This window comes from Canis lupus, chromosome 4 (assembly GCF_011100685.1).
Source record: "Canis lupus familiaris isolate Mischka breed German Shepherd chromosome 4, alternate assembly UU_Cfam_GSD_1.0, whole genome shotgun sequence".
Classification (NCBI taxonomy): domain Eukaryota; kingdom Metazoa; phylum Chordata; class Mammalia; order Carnivora; family Canidae; genus Canis; species Canis lupus.
The window spans coordinates 87,400,206-87,407,071 of NC_049225.1; positions in this window are offsets into that span (position 1 = coordinate 87,400,206).

Consider the following 6,866-nt stretch of genomic DNA (forward strand, 5'->3'; position numbering starts at 1 on the left):
CTTATTCCAGACCATGAATCCAGTACCTAATATCAGCCCATCTGTGCACTATATTATTGTTTGTATATTTGTACAGAGCATTACTGCCTTACTCACCTATCTAAGCCCATTTCTGTTCGTTCTGTTATTAATTTGATTTTAAAATATTCTCTACTCTGGTACCATTTCAAAATGTCCTAATTAATGCTATTTGCTTCCACACTCTCATCATTAAAATGAATGTAGATATGAAGTTCAAGATCAGGATTAGAGAATGCAATTTGGCAGGTAATTTTCCCCAAAATCACCATTTCCTTTGTCTGTCAGTGCAAAACAGACATTGATCTCCTCTGATCTCACCCTTCCCCTTTCCCGGCCGCAGCATCCTAAACACTTCTAACCAGAAGTCATACATTTCTTTGGTTTTCTTGACATCACCTTTTGTGACTGTACTCCCTCAGAAATGAAACAGAAGTGTCTTCTTTCAAATAAATGAGAAAATATTTAGAAGCTAAGAATAGTCAAGTATGTCAACAAGCATGGTGAGTTTGGGGCGAGTGGGCAGGGAGCTGTGTACTTGTATCACCTCTTAATCACTACTGTTTGCAATTACTTTAATAAAGGAAAAAGCCTTTATTCAACATTCAGAGAAGCGCTTACATTTTCCTATGCTGGAGAAGAATAGCATGGTGTGTTTTTTTTTTTTTTTTTAAGATTCAATTTATTTATTCATGAGAGACACAGAGAGAGAGAGAGGCAGAGGGAGATGTAGGTTCCCTGTGGGGAGCCCGATGTGGGACTCGATCCGGGGACCCTGGGATCACGCCCTCGGCCGAAGGCAGACGCTCAACCGCTGAGCCACCCAGGCCTCCCTAGCACGGTTTCTTAAACTCATAGGACACAGTTTATTATATGTGTCCGTATATGCATGGTGCTAGGTTCCATCACCGTGGTATAAAATGAGACGCACCCGCCACCAAAGGGCTAAGTGCTGCTTTGGGAAGCGATTAGAAAAATTGTGAACTCATTTCGACTAGAACTGACTGGCTTCGACCAGAGCCAGCCCGCAGAATGACTGTCACAGTCCATTTGAACCAAGATAAATGGCCATGGTGCTTGCACTAGAATCCCCACTCCCCAGGGCCCCTGCCCGGGCACGAGCTGCATCAGCTTGACTGTGCTCGGGATAACCTGCTTCATCATGGAAATCACCAGACTCATCAAGCTCACCATGGGCCACAACTGAAAAGAATATTCTATATGCTTAACTCTGCATCCTCAGGCCCAAATGGACAACAATATGATTCAGTGCTCCACGTGCCACTAAAGTGTGAAGCCATTAAACAATACAACATCAGTGAAGCAGAAAACAGATGGCCTGTACCTCAGCTCTCAGAGCCAATAGGATGTTTGATCTCCGCAGCAGGGCCGGGGGGTGCACCCCAGAGCGCACAAAGCAGTTTATGGGACTGGAAGAGAAAAACACTTAGAACATCCATTTTTGTTTTTATGTTGACCTTTTAAAATTCTGTTACCTGTGTGTTTGTCGTGTACACAGTTATGCGTGCACGTAACTTATGATTTTGTGCACACAATAACTATACACGCACCTACGTATCTGTGTGAGACGACAAAGAGGTGTGACGGTAAGGTTTGGGGGCCCGTGTGCCCCTAGGACCAGTGTTCTCTACAGGAATACAAGTTTTCCTGGGCAAACTTCAACCCAAATTTCTTTTCCCGTCAAACCTCAAGACATTTACCAAGCCTGCGTCACCACAATATTTCAAAACACTTAGACATATTTGGGAGAAGCATTCCACCCTAATTGTTGGTTTTTGGGTTTTTTTGTTTTTGTTTTTTGAGAGCAGTTCTCAGGGGGAGAATGTGTCACATTAGAGGAGAACGACACTCCTGGTTTTCCACAGGATTTTGAATTGGCAAATAAAAAATAAGAATGGAGCAATATAAAAACGGTAAGTGGACAAGTCTTTCGAAAAGGGAGGGACGATGGAAGTGGGTGGGAGAGAAAACTCAACCTTTGTGTCATTGGAAACTGCCCCCCCCAAATAGACCACTCTCAACCTGGTATTAATAACCCCAGGAATCCACCGGATCAACGTAGGACACAGACACAGCCACGGTGTATCCGCAGGTGAGTGAAACGAGCAAGACAGCGGTACAAGAGCGAGGTCCAACTCTGCGCCTATATCCTACCCTAGACAGTCTTTTCAGAGGTACTTAACACTAACCCGAGAGTACTGCTACCAGAATATCACACCACAGCTCGCAGCGGCGCTCCGCGGGCCTACGTCGATGTCCATCACCCGTGTCTCAAATTCCAGTAAATATCAGTTCTTATCAAAAAATGTGGTCAGGGGCACTCAGGTGGCTCAGTTGGTTGGGCGTCTGCCTCCGGCTCAGGTCAGGATCCAAGGTCCTGGGAATTAAACCCCACGTCCGGGTCCTGGCTCAGCAGGAAGCCTGCTTCTCCCTCTACCTGCTTGTCCCCTCTCTCCTCTCTCTATCTCTCTTTCAAAAAATAAATAAATAAAACCTTTTAAAAGAGAGTGGTCAGATTCAGAAGATATTTCAAGTGCAATTAAAAGAAATCTGAACCTGTTGGCTCCCAGTGATATTGGGAGTCACATTCTTGTACGGATACATGGCGCTGCCTGAAAAAGGCTCATCACCACGTGATGGACTCACATCTTGGAGAAAGGCCACAAAACCTGATAAAATATTTTTAAAAATGTGTCTTGCTCTTCCCTGTCACCCCCTGCGGTGCTAAGCTAGCATATATATTATTTATTTTTGTCATGTTCGGGCCACATGGAACCACTGGGCCTTGTCATCTCACTTCATGAGTTTCTCGTGAATGAAACCCAGGGGTGGACAAACCAGCTCGCAGGCCGGTGCTGTCCTGCCACGTGTATTTACACAGCCTGCAGACTTAGAACCGCTTTCCCGTTTTTAAATGCTTTGGGGGAAGAAAACATCCAAAGAAGGAGAATATGTCAGGATATGTAAAAATTACATAAAGTTCAAAGTTAGCAGTGTCTGTGAACAAAGTCTTACTGAGCACAGTCACAACCGTTACCTCTCACGACGTCTACGCAGGCTTTCCCACGAGAACTGCAGAGTCCACACACATCTTATTACGGTTTAATGCTTGATACTAAAATTATTGTCTTTCTCTTCCAAAAAAAAAAAAAAAGAACCACAGAGTCGAATTGTTGTCGCACAGGCCTACGGCCCTCGCGCCTAAAATGCGTGTTCCTAGGCTTCCTCTCCTTTACCGGAACAGCCTGCCGACCACCAATTTAAGTGGAAAAAAAATCTGAGACCATGATTTTTCACCTCTTATTTTAGTTCAGGCTGCACTCGCCTTCTTAAAGCCTAGTTGAGTCTTCTAATAATTTTTCAAAGGAGATAAATTTGGAACGGCTTTACTGTGATTAGGCAGGAAAAGAAGGGCAGATTTATCTTAGGTATCCAGGGCTATTCTAATTGCCCACATGGGTCATTTGTTCTAGTGCCCGCCTTTACCTTAATTAATTTTAGTGGGTAATTAAGATGCTAATTGACCTCACAATCGTGCCACCTTCTGCAGCACTTTCATCTGATGCATCCTGACACCTGAGCCAGACTTGCTGATTTAGGTCTTATCAAAATGAGCATAAGGACATGTTCAAATGGAATTAGATTGGCAGAGGAGACGTTTTGTTTCTCTCTAAACACTGGCATGTGTCCCCCTTTCAAAATACTATCCACACAAGGGCGAGGCAGCCCTAGATTGAGAGCACTTTCAGAAATACGACTAGCATGAAATTACCCCAGAAACATGGCTCTACACATCGCACAGGATCGGATGGACAGTGGGCTGTCACTCGCCAGCTCTATTGCCTTAAAAAAAAAAAAAAAATCAGGACACCGGGGGGGCTTAGTGGTGGAGCGTGTGCCTTCAGCTCAGGGAGTGACCCCGAGTCCCTGGATCGAGTCTCGCATTGGGGTCCACAGGGAGCCTGCTTCTCCCTCTGCCTGGGTCTCTGCCTCTCTCTGGGTCTCTCATGAATAAATAAATAAATTCATTTAAAAAAATCACAAGAGACCAAAAAATGGCAACAAGATGCAATGAAACATATAGAACAGTTGTGAGATATTTGTCTTTTCTCCTTATGGTTTTTCTCTTTCCTTTGATTCTTCCCTTCCCGAAATGTCCTCTCTCCCAGCCTCCTGCTACTTCAGGTCAGAGCTCATGACCCTGCAGTGACATCTCTCTCTGTTTTATCAAAGCGTATTACCTATGTCTTTATGGAAACACTTGTCACTCGATACTACAGCTACTTTTTACTGTGCTGCATTTCTAATTTGCTGGTGTCTTTGCTTGGACGATCACTTTTTAGAGGACGACATGTGTTCTTTGTACCTTTGGTCCTAAACACCAGCCAGAGTCGGGTGCATAGTAAGTGCCCTGTAAAAAGCAGGTGAAGTGATTTAATGTTTTTCTTTTACCATTTTGAGTATTTTTTTCAATAGACTCATTCCTCATTATTCCCACTAGTGAGACATTGATTGCACCCCTACCCAAAGCAAATATTTAGCTATAAAATGGAAAAATTGATGTATTTCAATGAAATAATTTATCATTAAAAGATTAAAATTCTTAGAGTATCATAGTGATTAACTATTAGAGGGGAAACCAGAGTGTTCTCTTCCCTCTCTCTCTTCTCTCTGTCTCTCTCCACCCTCCCTCCCACACCCCCCTCCCCAGGTAAATACATTGTACATTGGTAGGAAAGCCTGAGACATCCACAGCCCTTTCATATACCACCCAGGGCTCCTTAGGAACTCCCTTTCTCCCATGTGTTGTGTATCAGGGGAGAGGCTGTGCCACCCACCACACAGGCCAGACCCTCTGTCTCCAGCCCCATGCAGCCAGTTGAAATGGGGCAGATGCCTCTCCTGGGCCCCTGACCCCCACCCTCTGGGAGGAGCACAGGATCTGAGGATGGATGGATGCGGTTGGCCGTGGCAACAGTGTCCAGGCTGCTCCTGCTGGGTGACTCCAGGAGCAACTCCTGATTCCAGAATTGTGGCTTCTCTTGGTTCCTGGCCATTCCCAGAGCTGGACTTCCAGCCTTGCTCTGACTCCCCAGCAGTATTCGTCCAAAAAAGCCCTAAGATGACAAGTATCGCCTTCTCTGGCTCACATACAAAAGTCCTGGCTGATACAGGTGGTCTCAGATAAGACTATGTAGGCTAAGCTCAAATTGAGCTGAGTCTGGAAAGATAATGTATTTAGTGAAGAAGAAGAATTATTTTTATTTATAAATATAATTATTTTTATTATATTTATTACATAACATAAATATATAAGTAATATAACTATGTTTCAGGAGTGATTATCATTTTGTTTCATTTTATTATTATAGTTCATTATTATTGTTGTAGTTTATACATAGTCACCCTTCACTATGTGCATTGAATCCTCACAGAAGCTCTTTCAGGTGAGGTGGTTCCCTCATTATCATCTTCTGTGGGTAAGAAAATGAAGGCAGAGAAAGGAGAAATCAGTGGTGTAAGGCCATGTGGCTCATAGAGATGAAGCTTGACTACAAATCTAGGCAACCTGTCTTTATATTATTCATTCTCAATAATAATAATAGTAATAATAATATAGTCATTATTATTAATACCTGATATTTATTATGCACTTACTACGTATGAGTGCTGATAATTTATTCTTCACAATCTTGCATACCTTATAAAGTCCCTTCTAAAAAAAAAAAAGTCCCTTCTAATCTTACCATGTATAATCCTTATTTTACAGACAAGTAAACTGAAAAATAGTAAGATTAAATGACTGGCCCAGTTTTCCATGCTAGGAATTGGTAAAACCAAGACTTGAACTCGGGCAATCCACACCCACACACCCACTCACCTTGATGGACTCCCAGACAGGAGCTTTCCCACTATGGAGACTCAAGCTCTAAACCTACACTTGCATGAACTCATCAAATACCTGTGGATTTCAATGGTAACTTAGTTTCTTCACCTTGTGATGGAGATAATATTAGCCACAACTAATATAACTTACAAGACTTTTATGAAAGAATAATAAGATGTGATTTTCAAGTGCTTCTGAAAACTGCTAATTGTGTGAATAGCTATTAGATTTTTTTCACCTGTTTGGTTAGAACTTTGAATGTCTTGGCCATGCTGTTTATTGTTGTTGGGTTGCAGCATCTAAAATAAATGTGCACATGGATGAGACCTATTTATGGGACATCACTGAGTGCATTTTAGAGAGCCAGAACATTCCAGAATGCCTAGGACAGTTCTCACAACAAAGAAATATCCTGCACAAAATGTCAATAGAGGGGTACCTGGGTGACTCAGTTGGCTAAGCTTCTGACTTTGGCTTGGGGCATGATCCCAAGGTCCCAGAATTGAGCCCTACTTTGGGCTCCCTACTCAGTGGGGAATCTGAATCTCCCTCTCCTTCTGCCCACCCCTTCTCATCTGCATGTGTTCTCTCTCTCTCATAAATAAATAAATAAATAAATAAATAAACAAATAAATAAATAAATAAAATAAAATAAAATAAAATAAAATAAAACCTTTTTCCCCCAATGTCAGTAGTGCCAAGTTTGAGAATCCCTGGTTAAGCCCTTACACTGTTGTTATGTAGAACTTTGTTCCAGAAGAGACTTTTGGCTGAGAACAGTGTATTTCTGTTTTGCTTTGTGTTTTCCCCCAAATTGGCATCTGGAGACTTTAAAGGACACATATCCATTTGAGTTCCATGTAGATAATTGGGAATTACCCAACATAATTGTGTTTATGCAAGGCTTCCTGCCCAAATGATTAGATATAAATGCTACTGA